This window comes from Cynocephalus volans, chromosome X (genome assembly GCF_027409185.1).
Source record: "Cynocephalus volans isolate mCynVol1 chromosome X, mCynVol1.pri, whole genome shotgun sequence".
In the NCBI taxonomy this organism is placed as follows: Eukaryota; Metazoa; Chordata; class Mammalia; order Dermoptera; family Cynocephalidae; genus Cynocephalus; species Cynocephalus volans.
Genome location: NC_084478.1, coordinates 56,760,562 through 56,780,975, shown reverse-complemented (window position 1 = coordinate 56,780,975; position 20,414 = coordinate 56,760,562). Strand labels below are relative to the sequence as shown.

General features: G+C 39.1%; 1 protein-coding gene across 1 annotated transcript in view; it reads right to left on the bottom strand.

Moving 5' to 3' along the window:
• Positions 1 to 19,722, bottom strand: part of USP9X (ubiquitin specific peptidase 9 X-linked) — a 123,580-nt gene extending 103,858 nt beyond the window's left edge. Inside the window, 1 exon segment of the mRNA XM_063084472.1 lies at positions 19,050 to 19,722. The gene's annotated coding sequence lies outside the window, so the exon portion shown is untranslated.
• Between the last annotated feature and the right edge of the window lie 692 nt (positions 19,723 to 20,414).

Sequence of the window (20,414 nt, the reverse complement as noted above, 5' to 3'; positions counted from 1 at the left end):
TATTTATGCAGCTCTACCTGACCTTCACTTTTTAGCCTGTCTCCCAAACTCAGTAACCTCAACCCTTCCTTATTCCTCCCTCTTTCCATCAGGTTACCTCTTTTTAAGTCCTATATTTACTATAGTTTGTCAGGAATTTAGGATCATTTTAACTATGCTTTTTATTTTATTAGAATTTTTATGGTTTTGTTAATGCTCCAAGTACAAAGTAACATAGCTTTTGAGCGATCGCTTTGCTCTTAATCCCATTTTCTCCCATAAATCCTGTGTTTTTTTTTGAGGGGGTGTGTGCATGACTTCGCAGAACATGAGGTTTTTCAGCAATGCGATACTACAATATAACAGACAGGCCTACAACAGATGAAGTATTCTCCAAGTATTTCTTTTTCTCTCAAGGTGGTTAACACCTCCAGAGACTGTTGGAAAGCTTTAATGGGAGAATGTATGTGAAGTGCCAGGTACACAGAAGGGACTCAGTAAATGGCAGGTGTTTTAAAAAGTGCTGGTCATTTCTCTCTTGAAATGCTAATTAGATTATCCATTCTTGACAACTGGGCTGGGGGGCTGGGTGGTTGGCCAGGAGGGAGATCCTAACCCTTGATGTTGGTGTTACCAACACTGCACTCTAACCAACTAAGTTAACAGGCCACACCCCTATTCTTGACAATTCTTACTTTTGAACCTTCAGGGGCTCCCTATGGATATAATCTCTAGGCCAGCCCAGGAAAAAATTATTTTCTCAACTACTAATTACCAGGATTCTCTGTTCCTGATATATATATATATATCACAATAGCTTACGTTGATGTTTTAAATAAATGAACAGCCTCAATGGCTTTACTAATGTAGCTACTTTTATTTAATTGTATCAACACAGAATCCTACCATATTTTAAATTATTTTGTCCTACTTTTTAAAAAGTAAGTTTCAAGTCAATAATGTCTTACTCTCTATAAGATAATTCATAGCACAATACTCCTATCAGAAATTGTGCTGGCCCTAAAGAAAATGTGACCATAGGGAGATTAAAGAAACCAGTAACAAGAAGACATTAAAATTACGTGGTGCTACGTAATTTACTAATTATCTGTTGAGTCAAAGAATAAACAAATGAACCACCCTTTCAGTTAGAAATATCTTTCCCATTTAATAGAGAACCTAGTAAATACTGAATTGCAGCCCCCATTTCAGTCATCTGACTCCAAGTGCCAGGTTGCTATCAACAATATTAAGCTGGCTCTAGTTTGCTAATTCTGGTTTTACCTTAACAGAATTTTTAAAAAGTATTTTAAATGTTGCTTTAATATATCAGAAATGAAATTAGGGTTAAACTCCTTATGCTTACTACTCTTACATAAAACTGTGAAACAAATTTATAAACTAAATACAAATAAAAGATTATTAATATAACGTGACAGCTGGCAGTGTATTACTGCTAAGGCATGAGTTTGAGTTTTCCATAGCTATCCTACTACCATCATATGCCATGTAGGAGACTTAGCTCTCCTACTTCTATGAATTACTACACCACTCTGTACAATATGGTGTGCTGTAATGTCATTTGCCCTTGGTACCAACACATTATTTACGTATTACATCTGCCTCTATTGTTCTCATTATCCCACAAATCAAATGGTACAACTGAGCACAAAGGCATTAAAAACACAAAGCTAACATAATTATTGAAATAGTGTGGCAGTTCTTGATTATGAGGCAATCATCTAGGTAGTCCAAAATACAATACAATGCAATAATGTTAAAGAGTATCACAAAAATGAAAACAGACTTGTTTTAAAAAGAAAACACTTTGTTTTAAGTTGAACACAAAAAGGGCACCAAAGAGATAGTTAGAAGGCTAGAACCTTGCAGGAAATGGGAGGGGAGTGCTCAAAGAATATTAAAATTTGAAAATTAACTGCTCCAAATGTAGGCAATTCTACATCTAATCTCCCCTTGGACATTTTCTGTTACAATATTGTAAAGCCCAGTGTTGTCAGCAGAAATGTTTTTTTCTTTTTTCTATTGAGTCAGGAATCTATTTCCCTCGTCATAGTCACCTACTGGTTATAGTTCTGCCCCCAGAAACAAGAAGTTAGCATTCTCCATCTTTTACATCATAATTCTTCAAAATACTGAGATGTACAGTGTACGTACTCCCAGGTAGCTCTTCAAAAGATGTACTTTTTAAAAAGAAAAGAAAAGAAAAAGATGTATTTTTACTTAAATATTTCTTTATTAAGTCCTTGCAAAGGATGTGAGGTCCCAATAAATTCCAGTCCCTAAACAAATCAGCCAATAAGTGAGCAATGTTGACTTAGAAGGTACGCCTATTGCCTACATCTACTCTTTGTTAAAATGACAGGTTAAGATAAACAACTCAAAGTTATCTGTTAATAGTTTTTACCAATCTTTGTCAAACTTAACACTTTTAGAAGCTGCTAACCCAAACATGAAATGCAGATCTAGCACATTAAAAACAAAGACCTAATTTTATTTAGTCAACATTTTAGGCAAGGCAGGTAACATTTTTTTATGTGCATCCAGTGGGTGCTCTTTTTATCTGGTTCTTCCACACTGGATTTATTATGTCATAAATGTAGAGGGATAAAGAATCTGAAAAAAGAAACTAAAGAACTTCAAATTCCCTTTGGTCAAGATTATCTTCACTATATTTTAAATTATATGTATATTTTAAATTATATGTAACAGTTTTTTAAATAACAGCCTTGAAATCTAATTTACATACCAAACAAATCATCCATTTAAAGTGTACAAGTCAATGGTGTTAGTATATTCAGAGTTGTACAATCACCATAATCAATTTCAGAATATTTTCAACATCCACAGAAGAAACCACATATCCCCATTCCCTCCACCCTCCCCTCAGCCCCAAGCTAATCCACTTTCTGTCTCTATGGATTTGCCTATTCTGGACATTTCATATAAATGGTATCACAATATGACGTCTTTTGTGACTGGTTTCTTTCACTTAAGCATAATGTTTTCAAAGTTTATCCAAATTGTAGTATATATCAGTACTTTATTCCATTTTATTGCCAAATAAAATTCTATTGTATACATTTTATTTATGCATTCATCACTTGATGGACATTTGGGCTGTTTCTATAACAGTTTTATACACAGAAATTCCATTAAAAGAGATCTAAGGGAAAAAGTATCTTCTAAAGTTATGTCTTTGTACAATTAATTCTGAAGGTTCAAACACTCAAAATTACACCATGAAAGCTAATACTCAAAACAGAAAAGTCTAAAGAGGAAGCTATACCAAGTTACTGAAAATAAATTTTTAAAAAGAATACCATGTTAAAGTAAAAATGAAAACTCAACATTAAAATTTTAAAATGTAGTGCACAAAACAAAAAAAAAATTAAATTCAATTATGGTACTTTCTCTTCCCTTATAGAAACACTAATAAACAGAGGGAATACAATAGTATTCTCTTATTATAGAGACACTAATAAGCAAATAAAAAAATACAATAGTATTTTTTTTCCCTGACAATATCACATACGAAATTAGAAGCAGAAGAGACCATCATCTTTAAAATGGAAAAGCTGTATGCTAAGGGCCCCTCTACCTATATCTTATAAAAGAGCAAATACTGCCTGCGTGCTGTTGGCAAATGCAAGGCAAAATTAGTAAGAAGGAAAAGATGCCAACAAACCAAGGTACAAAGAGAAAAGACAGAGTTTATATGCAGTACAGAGCTATTATACAATGTAATAGTTAAGAGTACAGATTGAAGATAAACCACCTTAATTTGAATTTCTATTCTGCCACTTAACTAGGTGTATAAGTGGGACAAGTTCCTCAACATCTGTGCCTTGGTTTTCTTATACATAAAATGGAGACAGTTTAATACCTACTTTTTAGAATTGCTGTAAGAATGTAATGGATTTATGCATGCAAAGCAATTTCACAGTTCCTCACAGGTCCTAAGTGTTAGCTATTGTTATTTGTGAGAGGTCTACAAAATAGAATAAGAGAATATCTAAGAACTAAATTAAAAACCTGTAATTTACAATATAGGAGGACAATGTGAGCACCAAGGGAAAAAGATTTAAATTAGACTGAGATACACTGAAATATTTAACGTGAAATCCTATCTGAGATTTGCTTCAAAATGGAGGGGATAGGTAAAAAAAATAGCCATGAGTTGAAGCTAGTTTGTTGATAGGTATATGTGAATTTATCTACATCTGTGTGTCTGATTTTTCCTTAAAATGCTTGGAAAAGGGTAGATGAGGGTAGAAAATATCTATTCAAAGTTTTTCGGAAAAGGTAACAGTTGAGCTGCATCTTAAAGCAGCAGTAGCAGGCCAAGTAAGTGAGTGGGGGGATGAGGGAGAGGAGAAAACATGTAAGGAACAGTATGGAATAGCCTAATGCAAGTCAATATAACTAGTTCAGAACAGCTATATCAAAAGACCAGCACCAATCACCTCAAGTACCACTGACCAGTATGCATATCCTGGGTTTCTCCTGTTGTCTGGCCTTAGGTGTTAAATCTTAAAGAAAATTTGGCCTATACAAAAGGTTCACTGATAACTAAAACATATGCAACAATATTGAAACAAATCAGATATTCTGAAGGATATACAAAAGGTATGCCCATTCCTTAAAATATGTTTGTACAGGTCAAATCTTGTTAAATAATTAGCGGATGTGATGGAGAAAAAAAAAATCTATGAAAGAAATAACTTATCTGTCTTGGTGACATTATTAAATACCAACAACACACCAAGCCCTGAAAAGACAGAATAGTAAACAAGATGCAGTTTTTGCCCTTCAAGAATTTACAAGCCTACAATCCCCCAAAAGAGCAGAATAGCAAGTAAATTCTTTAAAATACATTTCACAAGTATGAATTTCCCACAAAAAAAAGAATGATAGATAAGTTAGACATTTATTGGGATACAGAAAAAAGTTCTGTACAGTGGAATAGTTGCAGAACTGAGTAATTTCTACAGGTGGTATTTTAGACTGAAGTACTAAATCTCTCAATAACAAAGACCTTCTCAGACTGATTCTAAAGCTAAACATGCATAATTTTAAAAATTATCCAAAATGTTTAATCCTCTTGTCACTAATAAGTCGATTGAGTTCATTTTTTAAAACCTCTTATTTCAGAGAATTCACTTAACTAGTAATTTTGAGCTATAAGACACTTTAAGCTATATACTGGTCAAAAGCTTCAAATTTTATACGAAAGCAAGGTTTAAATAGCCAAATGACGAATAAGCATATGAAAATGTTCTAAACATCATTAGACACAGGCAAATACAAATTAAGCCACCATTAGATACTTCTAACCCCCCACCAAAATGGCTAAAATTAAAAGGACTGACAGTACCGAGTATCAATGAGGAAGAACAGCACAACCTATATCGCTGGTGGGAGTTCAACTGGTACCACCAACTGCTTGGGAAATCTGTTTGGCAGTATCTACTAAAACTAAACACACATATATTCTATAAATCAGCAATTCCACACCACTAAAAGTCATGCACAAAAATGTTCACGGCAACAATCTTTGTAGTGATGAAAACACTGTAAACAATCTGAATGTCCACCAATAGTAGAATGGATAAAGAAATCACGGTCTATTTCGTACAATAGAATACTACACAGTAATGAAAAAAGAGAAATTAGTTGATCATGTGCTGAACAAAAGCAGCCAGACACAAGAGTACATAGTGTATTACTCCATTTATGTGAAATTAAAAAAACAAGGCAAAACTAATTCATTGAAATATAGAGGTTAGACTACTGCTGGGGGGGGGGGGAGTGGGGGAGTTTCCACATGAGGGAAACTTCCAGGTGCCAGAAATGTTCTGTCTCTTGACCTGAGTGGTAGTTACACAGATGTATAGATTTGCAAAGATTTATTGAGCTATATACACTTAAGATTTGTGCATTTTACTCTAAGTTATATATCCTAGTTAAAAAGTAAAAATTACAGTAGACAAGCCACTCCAAAGATAATCAAACTTCTCTTGGCAGTCTAAGGCACTGGTTCTCAAAGTGTGGTCCAGGGACTCCCAGGGTCCTTAAGACCCTTTCAGGAGGTCTTAATAGTTCAAAATTGTTTTCATAATAAGACGTTATTTGCCATTTTCACTGTCATATGCTCTCATGTGTAGAGTGGAGTTCTACCAGAGGCTACATGATGTATTATGTCACAACACATTGAAAGCAGAAGCAGACAGAGAATCCAGCTTTCTTCTATTAAGCCAGACATGAGATTTGCAAAAAATGTGAAACGTTGTCACTCTTCTCACTAATTTTTTTCTGTTTTGGAAAAGTTATTTCTCATAAAAATATTATTTACACTGACACGCAATGGGTTTTATTTCTAAATGCATACATAATTTTTTTAATGTCTCAGTTTTAATTTCTAATACAGTAAATATTGATGAGTGTAATAACCCCACATGAACAAAAGACTTTGGGTTCCTCAATAATTTAAGATTATAAAGGGGTCCTGAGATCAAGAAGTTTGAGAATGACTGGCCTAAGAAACACAATAAAAACAAGCTCCTTTTGCTAGTTCTCTTACAGCAATGAAAAATGAGGTATCACCATTTTCTCTGAGACCATCTGTGCCAGACAAAAATCACTGCTACTATATTTATCTGTGTACTTTCATCTTCAATTCAGAAAAAATAATTTCCCCCTAAATATTATTTTCCCTAGCAAGCTATGCCACTTTTTAGCAGCAGTAATGTTGTTAAAGCTTAAGCTAGACTTCAGATGAAAACTTAACCAAACTTTAAGCTGCTCTACCAACAAAGAAATTATATCCCTGGCTACCAAGTCTATGGTCCCCAAATTCACACTACGAGCTGTTGGCCAAGTACTATTAACTCACAGGATTCTAAATAAAATAAAACCCTTCAGAACACACACACCACACACACACACACGAAACAAGGGGAAGGAAACATTCAAATTATATTATCCTCCCCATTTACTTGTTAACCCAATAACTCTTAGAGCCATTAACCCTTTTTTCCTTTTCTATTTTCACTTACTTGAAAACTTTTCTATCATCCAGATTTTTCCACATCTCTAGGGATAAAGATAAATTTTAAGAACTTAAAAAAAAAAAACTCTCCAAAATAGGAAGCAATGAAATTATTGCAACTATATATACAATAAGATTATTCACCTCTTTCCGTGTATCAAACTATTTTAAAAGCTGCAAAATACCACCTACACAAACCAAGGAGAGCCTACAGTTAACGGTCTTTAGTTGTCAGGTTCTAGCCCCCCATGTTTGGGGGGAGGAGGGGTTAGAAAGGCATGTGCTTTTATAATCCACTGTTAAATAAGTAAAGAAACCACATTGGGAGGGTACAGTCTTTCTATAACACAGATTCTTTTCTCTCAATGACCTTTCAACAAATCTCAACAGACAGCAGCTCTCAGTGTGGAGAGAACTGGGGTTGGGAGGAGTTGAAAGAAGACAACGGAAGTGTTTTTGTTTTGTTTAGCTCAGATTCAGTGACAGCAAAGTCAAATTAGCAGCACCTCCCTCATACAATGGGAGCCCCATCGATAGCATTCCTTTATTCCATTGCCTAAAATCATTATTTCTTATCATCTCTCAGCAGAACTCTTAAAATTCCCCTGCTACCCAACTTTGCTTAAAGACATCCGCCATGATGCCATTAGAATTCTCTTGCAAAAACACAAATCTACTGTCTCTTTTCACTTGAAAACCCATCTCATTACCCTAAAAACAAAACATAAGTACCCTAATATGGCATTCAAGGTCATCCCTTGTGATCTTAGCCTCACTCAAATACCTTTCTAGCCTCATCTCCCATAACCCCTCCCCTCCCAATATCTCCAGTGTTCCTTCCACATTCTACTACTAGTTTGTCCTCTAAAAACAGTGTACCTTCACACCTCCATTGCTCCATTTCAAGTAACGGTTCTCCATTTTTCCCCCAGGGCAAGTCTGGCAATGTCTGAAGACATTTTTAGTTGTCACAACGTGTGGGGGGGGGGGTGTTCTACTACTGGCATCTTCTGGGTAGAGACCAGGGATGACTAGGACAGCACCCCACAACAAAGCATTATCTGGCCCAAACTGTCAATTGTGACAAGGTTAAGAAACGCCTGATATCAAGTTGCTCCCTTTGCCAGTCCCTGCTCTAATTCATACTACCATCAAAATAATATACCTTTGAAGACAAGCAAACCTCACCCAATCCCAAATTGAATGATTTCTTCATCTCTTCTCCCACTACATTTTTCACACCTCTATTTAACACAACTCTTATTGCACTGTATAAATAATTGTCTGCCTGGCCCATTAGACCTTAAAGCCTTGAAAGTAGAAATTAATCATCTTTATATGCCCCTGTGCCTAAAATAGCATTAAATGAATGAATTCAATTCAGTCACTATAGTAAGACAGCAATCACCCAGTCCAAGTCCTTCATTTTACAATTTCATTAAGGTTAAATCACTTGCTCACTACTTGGTAGAGTAGTTACAACTGTAACCCAAGCCATTTGATGGAGCTTACAGCTCTTTACTACCCACTACACACTCTCAATCAGGCTGAGGGAAGTTCTGACCACCCAGGAGGGACAGTTCAGATGTACAGACCATCAACCTAGCCTCAGAAAACTTCCCAAAGCCACCTTCCCAGGGGCTGTTTCTGAAGAAACACAAAGAAACAAAAAGTAGTGGACAGTGATAAGGCCAAGAGAGAAGCATAGGAAACATGATACCCAAGTTCTGAGAAAGTAAAGACCACTTCCACCTGGAAAGAATCAGATAACACTTCATGAAGACGGGATGTTAGCTAGGCATTGTAGGACAGTCATAAAGGGGAGATGGTGCTCCAAGAATAAAGCTATTGGAACAGGAAAGGCGGGAGCACCCATGTCAACTATGGACAATTTGGTGGGAGAATAAGAAATAACCTTGCAAAACTAGACTGGAAGTATGTCGAAATGATCTTACTCTGGTGGAACTGGCATGGTAAGAGTTGAGTGGTATTTGGGGAGAGAGCAGGAAGAGATATGAGGAACTTGAGGAACGTCATTCTTGTGGCTGTGTAACTGAATGGAAGCCAAATAATCTTCCCATGATTCTCCTTCCACTCAAATGATTCCCCTTCCCACAATGCATGGAGGATAACTAAAGCAATTCTCAACTGACACTTATATGGCTCAGATAATGGCATGCATGGACTTTAGACAAGGAATATATCTGTAGGCACTACATTAAGTTCCTCCTCCAACCCTCACTCTGGCCCCACAATCCCTCTTGCCCCAGCTCAGCAAGCTCCAAGTCAACAACTCTTTAAGAATTCTGGATTAATACACTCATATACTCGCATCTACAAAGGACACAATAAAGATATACACATACTGATTAAATATGAGTAAATGAGGTTTTCTGTAGTCATTTCCATAAGAATCTGGACAAATGCTGTATATAGGCAGTATCCTCCTTTCATATATAAGGCATTCCTGAAATTGTGACAGAACTCAAATACTTCAAAGCCAAACAATAGAGCTGCATTGTTTTTTGGGGTTTTTTGGGGGGGGGGGGTTCACACTCCCAGAGTATAGGAAAATATTATAAAATTCCTAATTACTCTCACGTTTCAAATATAAGCTTTATCACACACTTGCCATACTTAATTTCCTATTTCATTCTAATTATCTCATTCATGACTGACCAAAGCCAACCAACATAACCAATGAGCACAACCTAACCCAGTAAGGTTAAAGATTCATATCCCTAATCAGTTCCCTCTGTCTCAAGGATATTAAGTTTAAGACCTCCAGCTGATGCATTTTTACTCATTTTCCATACATTTTTATAAAAGGGCAAGATACATGTGAACTTGAAAATACACAAGATACTGCTATACAAACACAAAGCTGCTGAAAGTATACTGTTCTCAGGCAATACCACCTTGCAATAAAAAGAAACACTTCTTATTAACTAGCAGAAGTCTGAAGGTGACTTAAGGAAGGGAGGTTCAGGGATATTAACAGTACATAGAAGTGGAGACTATATAAAAGTCAAATACGAGCGTACTTGGAAAAGTTTGTGGAAAAATAGAATTGAAAGATAATATGAACCTTTCCATGACCTATTTGAAGTACCCTCATATATCACACTTGAGGACTAGTTAACATTTTTCAATGGGAAAAAGGTGTACAAACAGGAAGCAGAGCTCATCACAACGTTCTAAGAGACCTTCACTCTTTATACACAATTGTAATATGCACTGTCATCTCGTTTCCCAGTCCACAGCACATTAAAAAGAGAGGAGAAAACAAAGACTGGAACCATAGCTTACAACAATGAAAAAATAGCAGATAAAATGAGAAAGTGTAGAAAAAAACTAATTCAAAAAAGCCTTTAGTGTATGAGTATATGTTAACTACCCTGTAAACCTCAATTGCCACTGAAGATGAAAAGCGAAAGATGCATAAAATGAAACAGGTCAAAGAGTAATTATGTTCATGATATGACTGGCATCTGCAAACAACAGGAATCCCCTGAAAAGGATACTAAAAAAACAAAATTACAGAAATGGAAAAACAGGTGTATATGGAGAAAATTGGGAGTCAAGTAAATGGGAGGATGGGATTTAAAAAAGGGAGGGAGGATGAGAAATTAAGTTGGAAAGTTACATTAAAAATCAACTTCATGATGAAGAGTTTTGAGCAGTACTTGCAAATATAGTATCTAAAAAAGAGAGGAGGAGTCCATGTGCAGATGGGTGGATTAAGGAAAAAAAAGAGCAGGGGGGAAGAACATGAAAATAATGTCTCTCAGGCAGAATAAAAAAATGGCACATACTCAAGTCCTGAAGCAGAAGACAGAGGACCCAAAAAAAGGTGATTAAACCGATCAGGTAACTAATCAGACACTCAGCTAAAAATGTTCACCATAAATGCTTATTGCAGCATAATTAATAGCAAAAAATTGGAGACAATCCAAAAGGCATCAAGGGAAAGTTAAGTAAATGATAAACTCATTTAATGGAATACTGTGGGGCCATGAAAAATATTTATGGAAAATTTAAAAATAAAATGGAGAAAAGTGTACCTACAGTATTCCTGCCTTACTAAAGAAAAAACAAACGATAGGATGAAAACAGACCTATCAAAGAATATGGTTGCTTCTATTTGTTGAAATGATCACAGAAGAGTTTGTGTGTTTTGCTTTTATTCCCTTATTCTCCCCAGTCTTTTTCTTAACAGAACACATTAATTTCACAGTCAGATAAAAATTACAGAAAACATAATAACATCTTTGTGCTCAGTTGGTTAGAATGCAGCTTTATAACACCAAGGTCACAGGTTCGGATTCCAGTACCAGCCAGCTGCCCCCCCCCCACAAAAAGTATACAATGTATCTTTAGAAATCTTCCCATCAAATAATAAACTACAGTTTAAATATTTGAAAGCAAGCTTTGGTGCTCTGAAAATTTCATTTCCACAGAACATTATCTCCCAAGACACCAAATTAATGAAATATTACTGTATTTAACTTAACAATGCCTTTTTCCAATTTAGCTTTCCTTTAACATGAGTATCAAACACCACTGGCCTACTTTCAAAATGGTGTTCTTGGCTCACAGACTCTTAGCTCTGAAGTGTTTGTGGAAATCGATTTTTAAACTCACTCTAACCAGTATATATGACAGCGACAATTCTGTTTTGCTTACCTTGTATTCCTGTTATCTGGTACAATACCTAGGCGCATAACAGGCATTTGAATTTAAAAATAAAGTACAAAATAAAAAAGATTCAAGATAGAACTAGACAGTGATAAACCTGAAGAAAAGTAGGATATGCTGGAATTAACCTTTAAATCAGTAATTCCCAAGGGGTGATTTCCTACTGAGGAACTTGTTAGAAACGCATACTCTAGGGCTCCACTCCAAACTTACTGAAATCAAACTCTGGGGCTGCAGCTCAGCAATCAGATTTAACAAGCCCTCCAGGTTTGAGAACCACTGCTCTAAAGCAGGGGCTGGCACAGATCAACTCCAGCCTCCTGTTTGTACAGCCCACAAGCTAAGAAAGGATTTCACACATGAACATTTACAATCAATTTGATGACAGGGAACACTAACTTTAGCCCCCAATTGAGCAAAATACTGTATTACCACCCCCTCCACACCCAATTGTTTTTCTCATTAGACCTGAATTGCATATCTGTCCTCAATTATCATTATATTTCTAATTTCATCAATAAAATATTTACCCAATGTCCTTGATTTTTGCCTCTTAGCCCACAATGTCCAAAATATTTACTACCTGGCCCTTTACAGAAAAAGTTTGCTGATCTCTACTCAACTCCAGAGGTGTTATCAAGGAGAACAACCAAATCTTTCTATACTACCTTGATCAAAGACAAAACACCCTGTTACGTAGAATATGGCAATTTCCATGCTCTCTGGGGTCCAAGTTAATAATGAATAAACTTACTTAGAAGTTCTAGGTAACTAGTTGAGAGGAAAGATCAGAAAAGAGAGATGTAAGGAACAACCTAAACTTACAACTTTCAACAGCCACCAAAGTCAGCAGGAAGGAAATGGGCATAAAGGACAGGAATGGGGGGCTTCCCCTACTCCCTTTCCTCTTCTTAAATTTTCTTCTCTTCCCAATTCACAGACCCTGTAGAGGATGGGATTTAATACCCAAGACCACCAGCTCAAAATCATCCCAAGGAAAACAATTCATTTAATAATGGGTCGATGAACATGAGTTCAAAGCTCCCAAGATCGATCAGTTACAGAAAAGATAAACTGAAATGTGCCATAAAATGATGCATCAATTCTGTACAAGCAGTTCAAGGTACTGGATTTCAAACACTGCCCCAGATTTTGCCATTTAGGCAATCAATATTTTTTTAAACAGTATAATTCTAGGTGCTCTGTAATACACAAAAGTAGTATTAATTTTATGAATGACTACAAAGGTAATGGTTCAGAGAATTTAATAATTAATGTGACTTGTTAGATAGAAAAATAGCTTCATGAAAAAGGTAGTCTCTATGCATGCTATCTTGGTCAATTACTTTACCTCTTTGAGCCATTTTTCTCATCTGAAAAATGAGTGGTTTGACTAGAACCAAGATCCTTTCCAGGACACTCCTCATCATAAAAGGATTATTATGTCAATCAAGTGACCCCAAGCAGTACAGAGAATTAGCAAAAAATGTTAAAAAAAAAAAAAAAAAAAAAACCCAACATACGAGAACATAATATAGTGAGCTGACTATATCCATCCAACAAATTTATTGAATATCTATGTGCCAGGCACTTTCTAAGTGCTAGGGATATATCAGTGACTTAAAACCTTCAGTCTAAGTAAGTAAATGGAAGCCACTAAGCCAAAAGATAACATTTGGAGGACAAAATTAAAGCACCTAAAACAAAATAAAGCAAACAAAAAGACAGAAAAACACACCAACTGTGTAGAGATAATAGAACATCAATATAGAAAAGGAATGCAGGAGGAAAGGGTAATACCAGAGAATGTCATTTCTGGCTAAAAATTAAAAGCATCGTTAAGTACAGCTATTACTAAAGCCAATATGCCAAGAATTCTAAAAGAATCTATTTCTATTATATTTGACATCTGGGCTCACTGGAAAAGACTGGAGTTCAAAATGAAATTCTATTTTATTTAAAGAACTGAAAGGTAACAGGAAAATTCCATTGGCTAATTCAGTCTCCTATGAGGCACATAAAAGAATGACAGAAAATTAGAGCTAGAAAGGACTTTAGAGATCCACTAGCCCAACCCCCCTCACTTTATAAGACAACAGTAATTTCCAGAATAGTGACTAGCACATAGCACATGCCCAATAAATATTTGTTGAATGGATAAAAACGAAACCAATGCCTTAACAGATTTTTTGGCAGTGTGACTGGCAAAACTAAACTCAAACTAGAATACTGCTGCCTAATGGTAGAACATAAAATGCAAAGGGTCTCAGATTTCCTTTCCCTAAATTGAATTACAAAAAAAACCCTAGCTATACATCAAATTCACCTTGTTTTTTTTTTCTTAATGCCCAGTTCCCGCCCCAAAACATACTCAATTACAATCTCCAGAGAATAAGACCTAGACAAATATATCCTGAAAAAGCTCCACAGATGATTCTGATACACAGCTGAGGTAGAAAATCGTTAGGCAGTGACTGACAATAAAATCAGAAACCTGTTTGCTATCAAACATACGTATAGGGTACTTAGGTGTGCAGGTATGTATGTATACCTATGTTGAAGTCCATGGGACCCATATGGGCATGTTTGAAGAATAAATTTTAGGTAAGGTATTTCACGCTAACAATATACTTTTTCACACTTTATTCCTTAAAAGTACATTACAATAGTCATCACTTTATAATATAATCAATAGTCTTAAATGAATGATAAACTCAAGCCCCAATACATGTTTCAGAAGTTTCATGAAATCTTTTTTCCTTATAATAATTACATAAACTTTAAAGATCACTGGAATCCTATTTTCTATGATATAATTTAACAGAAAGATCTTTGAGGAATCTCATGTCACATTAAGAATGCTCACTGTCCTATACTAGTAGCCCCCACCCCACCCCCCAATATAGAACTTAGCACGATGGGGGCTAGCCGGTTAGCTCAGTTGGTTAGAGCACGGCCTTGTAACACCAAGGTCAAGGGTTCGGTTTACCCATATAGGCTAGCCATCAAAAAAAAAAAAAAAAAAGAACTTATCACAATGGGCTAAAGGGATTAGGAGACAAAAGCACCAAATAAATGTCTGTTATTGCTACATCGTTCATTCCATAAAATAATTATCAATCAATGCTACAAAAATGCAAAATGAAACCCTTAGTTCTGAAAAGTTTTTGTAAAAATTAAACTGATTTTAAACTAAGCTAAATAAAACTCAGGATTCTCAAATTGAGATAATTAATGGAGTTTCACATGATACTAAATGTCCATTCACGGATGGTTTTAACAAATTATTGGGAGACAAATGCCTGGTTTTTACATCTTTTAGGAATGTTAAATTGCTTAACATTATTTTAGTCATCAACAAACCCACCAACTAAACTATCACACTGAACATGTTAGGAGACATATAGAAAGGGAAGAAGAACGTATTTGCTACAAAGCTTTAACATCTCCCTTGGTCAACCGAGATATTTCTCAAACTGCAGACTACTTTGATAGACTTAAAAACAAAACTAAATCTAAAGCTACTCTGGTACAGGAATCAAACTAAAAGTTTAAATGTTTTTTAAAAACAGTAATCACTGTCATTTCACTAACATGGCTCAGTAGTCAAAGCACCACTGGTTGAGCCTGAAAGACCTCAGTCACTCATCTGTAAGATGGAAATACTACTATCTACATAACGTAATAAGCAAAAACATGCTTAACAGTGCTGACATATAATTAATGCTCAATAAATAATAATGATGCTGACAATTGAAAACAGTTGGGAAAAAATTCATTTTCTTATTTATTCACTTGAAACTTCTACAATAACATGCTAAAAGCTACAAACCCCAGTGGTTTTCAACTCTGACTGCATGTGAGAATCATCCACAGTGCTTTTTATACCTTTGCCCAGGCCCCATATCAGACCAATTAATCAGTCTCTGTGGGGTGGGACCCAGGGATCATTATTTTTTTAAAACTTCCCCAAGTGATTCTAATGTGCAGTCAGGGTTGAGGCCCAATGCATTAACTCTTTCCCAATTACTAACATTAGACTCTTGTTAAAATAATACAAGGACTTAGCAGCAAATACGATGGCTTTCAATGATACAGCTCCTCAAAGAACCAAATGGAGAACTAAAATCCTGTTTCTCAATTTCTGGAAAAAAGAAAAACATTTCAAGATTCAGAAAACATATCAGCAAGAGGAGAAATATAATGCAGACCACCATAAAAATATTAACTTTTAGAATAAAAATCAACTAGCTCAATGACCACAGGATAAGATTTCCCCAGTTTATTGCTCAAAAGATTTAAGAGAACCAATCCTTTAATACACAGCTCTATGTATTTCAAATAACTTTCTTTAACCTGTTTTAAGCAAAGATTAGTTTCAATACTAAAATTCTGAAAATGAAATATTAAAAACCTTAAAAATTGACCTTATGAAATAAAAAATAACCTAAAAGAACGCTTGTATGTGTCTAATCAAGAACTGGCAAATTCATGACAAACATCCATTTTCAAAACTTAAAAGCAGCATTACTAATACCATGTCAAAGAAAAATTATCTGAGGCGATATCCACAAAATCTCTCATCTTCTTGAGGTATCAGAAAATGTATTTTAAAATCCTGGAAGAAAAAAGATCCAAAGTAAATCCTACTTGAGCATTCCACTGATAAAACAGAAGTATGGAACACCAACAAGAGAACCTAATAATTTAGTGAAAGGTAAAATCTGCCTTTCAAAGGTGCTTTCTGAGGAACTTAGACTCGCACATGTACTGTTCTTGCTGTTATTTAATCCCCCCAGAAATTTCCTCAGATACTACCAAGTTCAGCAAACAAAAGGAAGAAAAAGTGCAAGAAAATTAAGATAAGAATTACAACAGTCCATGAAAAAAAAAAGCCCGTGGACAAAATACAAGAAAAAGAGTAAAGAGAAAAAATTAGTGTAATCCCAGAATCTTACTTTTAAACCAGAGAAAGCAAAACATACTAAAATACCAGTAACATTTTGAGTTCACCCCTGGAACACCAATTCCAAAAGCTTCAGGCTTTCACTCTACCCAAACACTGGAACAATAAAGTTTAACAGGTTAAAGTTCCAAATATGAAAAAGCACACGAGTTTTAAAACTGAGAAAAGAAATGCTGACATCTTTGTATTTTTAACACACAAATCTTTAAGAATTTGGAAGGCGTTTGCTGAAACCAAAATGGCAGCCCAGTGATAGGTAGACCAATAAGATCTAAAGGAGAGTTTGTAGTCTCTATTTTTAAGTTCAAATGTATGGGTTAAGAAAGTCAGGCTAGTCATGGTTAACGAGCCTTTACCATAAGGGTAGATGTGAACCCCAAGAGACAGTTAAGTACCTACTGAAAAGTTTCCTAATAGATATACCCTAAATTATTCTTCCTCATGTACTACTACAGACGATTGCATCCCTATGCTAATTGTCTGGCTAAAGCAATTCATTACTAAAGTCAAAATTTTTCATTACTTTAGTTACACTAAGATTGTCAGGGCTAGGGCCCACAGACTCTTCAAACCCGTTGTACAGACTGGGTCACAGACCCCTCACACGCAGGTCCACGAGCTAGGTAACTGGGAAAGATCCCGAGCCATGGGCAGATGACAGGAGCTCAGTCCTCAGCTTCCTCAGCAGCAGCAGCTTACAGGTGCAGCGGCGGCGGCGGCCTCTCAGAGGGTCCTGGGGGCCCTGGCAGCAACAGCTTTCAGCAACAGACCCCAGCAGCAATAGCGGCCTCCCCGGGGCGCCCCCTGCCCCGGGGGTGTGGGGGCAAGGACCCTCGAAGAGGCCGCCGCCGTCGCTGCCGAGGAAGCCGAGGACAGGACTGAGCTAGTATCGTCTGCCAATGACTCCAAGGGTCTTTCCCAATTACCTAGTGTGGACCTGTGTAAAGGATCTGGTGACCCAGCCAGGCATGTGAGGGGTCTGTGACCCAGTCTGTACAACGGCTTTTAAGAGTTTGTGGGCCCTAACCCCTAGCCCTGACAATACAAATGGAAACTTAGCATAACTAAAATAATGAAACATTTTGACTTTAGTTATGAATTGCCTAGCCATACAATTGGCTACCTTGGCAGGATTCTGACAATGGCCCTAAACCGACACCTCAAAAGTGAAAGTATACAAACGTTAGGTAGATTTAGGGGACTCAAGGGTTTCTAGGTTAAAAGAACGCTGCAAACATTTCTCTTTCCCCAAAATAAATCATGAACATTTAACCTAACACCTACAACTCGCTTAAATTCTAAGACAATCTGAAGCAATTATACACACCTGTAAACCGCACTGTGGAAAATTCAATTAACGTTATAACTATGGAACTTTCAAAAAAAAAAATAGCATGTTTAATTTAAGCAGGTTCTAATGGAAATCTTGTTTCCAGTCGCTACAGACTTCGATACAAACAATAAAAAACATCTATACACCTGCTCCGTAACTCTTTAACTTAATGTTTCACAATGAATGAAAAATAAGCCATTTACCAAACCTGAAGCCTCACATGACAAGAATATGAAGATCTTATCACTAACAAACTCGCACACATTTAACATTTTTTTGCAGAAACAGTTAAAAATAGAAAAGTGGTAGGTCCAACCTACCTTGGAAGCGATTTCTACATCAAAACATCTTTCGCAGCTTTGGCCCTAAGCAAATTAAGGGGGGCGAAGGAAGTGGAGGAGGCCGATAACCCGGCTCAGACTGCCAGACCACAGGGCCGAGGAGAAACTGCGGGTTATCGCGGGAGGATGGGGGGAGGCGGACAAGTCTTCAGGCCTGATAGCCAGGCGAAGCCGAGGCCTAGCTCTGCTGCTCCAAATCACTCCACCTCAGTAATGGCGTTTGGTGTCAAGTGGAACGAGACTGAAGAGCAGAGCGGCCGCGAGTTCGCGGCGCGTCGGCCCGCAAGACCCGGGGGCGGCTAGCCCCCAGCGCTGACCAGTCCCTGGGTGCGGATGAGGGAGCTGCACGCCGCGCCCGGAGACTCCATCCTCCTACACAGCCCCAGACAGGACGGGAAGGGGGAGGAGGAGGAGGGACGGATCCGTCAGCCATTTTCCCTTACAGTTCAAAACACACAGACATGCTCTCGGGACACCGGCTCGGCACAGAACAGAGCCCCGCGCGCCCGCCCATCCCGGGGCGAAGGAGGGGGCCCGGGGAAGCCCGGGCCAGCGAGGGAGAAACCTCGCACACACGCACACCCCCCTCGACCTCCTCCCCTCGCCCAGACCCAGCTGTTGGCCCCGGAAAGGCGAGTCGCCCCGGCGCGGCAGGCCACTCACCGCACGATACAAGCGTCTTCTCAGAACCAGGACACGCGGAGGCGGCAGGAGGCGGCGAGGCTCGGTCCCGGGACAAGGCCTACCCTGGGTGCATCCCAGGCCCGAGGGGGACGGGCAACAAAATGTGTCGGGAGAATACGGCAGCCGGGCTCGGGGCTACGGGAGTGAAAACGAGGGGGCTGCCCACGGGCGCCGGAATTCGCTCCTCGCTGCGCCCGCCCTGCAGCAGCAATGACCGCTGCCGCCGCCTCCTCTTCGGCCGGCGGCGGCCCTCTTCCCCCTTCTACCCTCGGGCTGGGGCTCTCCCTGAGCTCAAACGAGCTCCGGGCGGTGCGTTTCTCCTGCGTCACCTCCTTCTGCTCCTCCTCCTGCAGCGGCGGCTTCACCTTCCCCTAGTCGCCGACTGTCCCCGCTCTGGCCTGATTGCTTATGCTGCGGCTCGCTCCTCGCTCCCAGCGCCTACCCGAGCACCGGGGGCTAAGGCGGCCGCCTCCCGAGAGAGAGAGAGAGAGGCGGCGGCAGCGGGCTCCCGCGAGGCCCGTGAGCCGTTCAAGGCGGGGGGGAGGTCGGCGCAACAGAGGCCCGAAGGGGCCGGGTGAGGAGGGAGTGCGGCTCCGCCGGCGGCGGAGACTAGCTTCCACAGCCGCGGATGCCCGTCCTCGCCAATATGGCGGATCCGGCAAACCAAAAAAAAAAAAAAAAAAAAAAAAACCGCTTGGCCAGTGGCGGCGGCGGTAGCGGAGGCAGTAGCAGCGGTGGCGGCGGCGCAGACTCCCACTAGCCCCAGCGCCGCCCAAAGCCCAAGGTTCTCCGCCCCCGTCAGGCCTCGTCCCCGTCAGGTCCCGCCTCCCGGCCCTCCCCTACTCTTGCCCAGCCGGCTCGCTCTTCCTCAGCTATCCCTCTTCTCCCCCTCCAACCCAGGCCGCCGAGCCCCGGAGAGCGGCGAGAGCCGGCCGGGGGGGGGCGGGAGGGGGCCGGGCGCTAGACGCTAAGAACCCGGAGAGCTAGGGTGGGGGAAGGGAAGACAATGCGGTAAAGATTGTGCACGCAGTACCGTTTTTTCCGTTCTGCCCCTTCAAGTTCATGCTACGGCCAGAAACTGTTCCATCCCCCTCGGCTCGGAAGCGAGGCGAGGGCAGAGGTGGTACGAGGACGGACTGAGGTGGGGGGAGGGAGGCCCGAGATCCAGCCTACCACGCCACAAAGGGGCTGAGCGGCGAGGACTGGCAGGGTGTGTGGCCAGGACGGGGTTAATCGCGTGAGCCGCAGCCGCGTCACTCGGTTTGACTAGGGACGCTTGTTTTTGTTCCAATGTGAACCGTAGCTCCGCCAACGAGTACCCGGATGATGACGTCACCAGCCTCC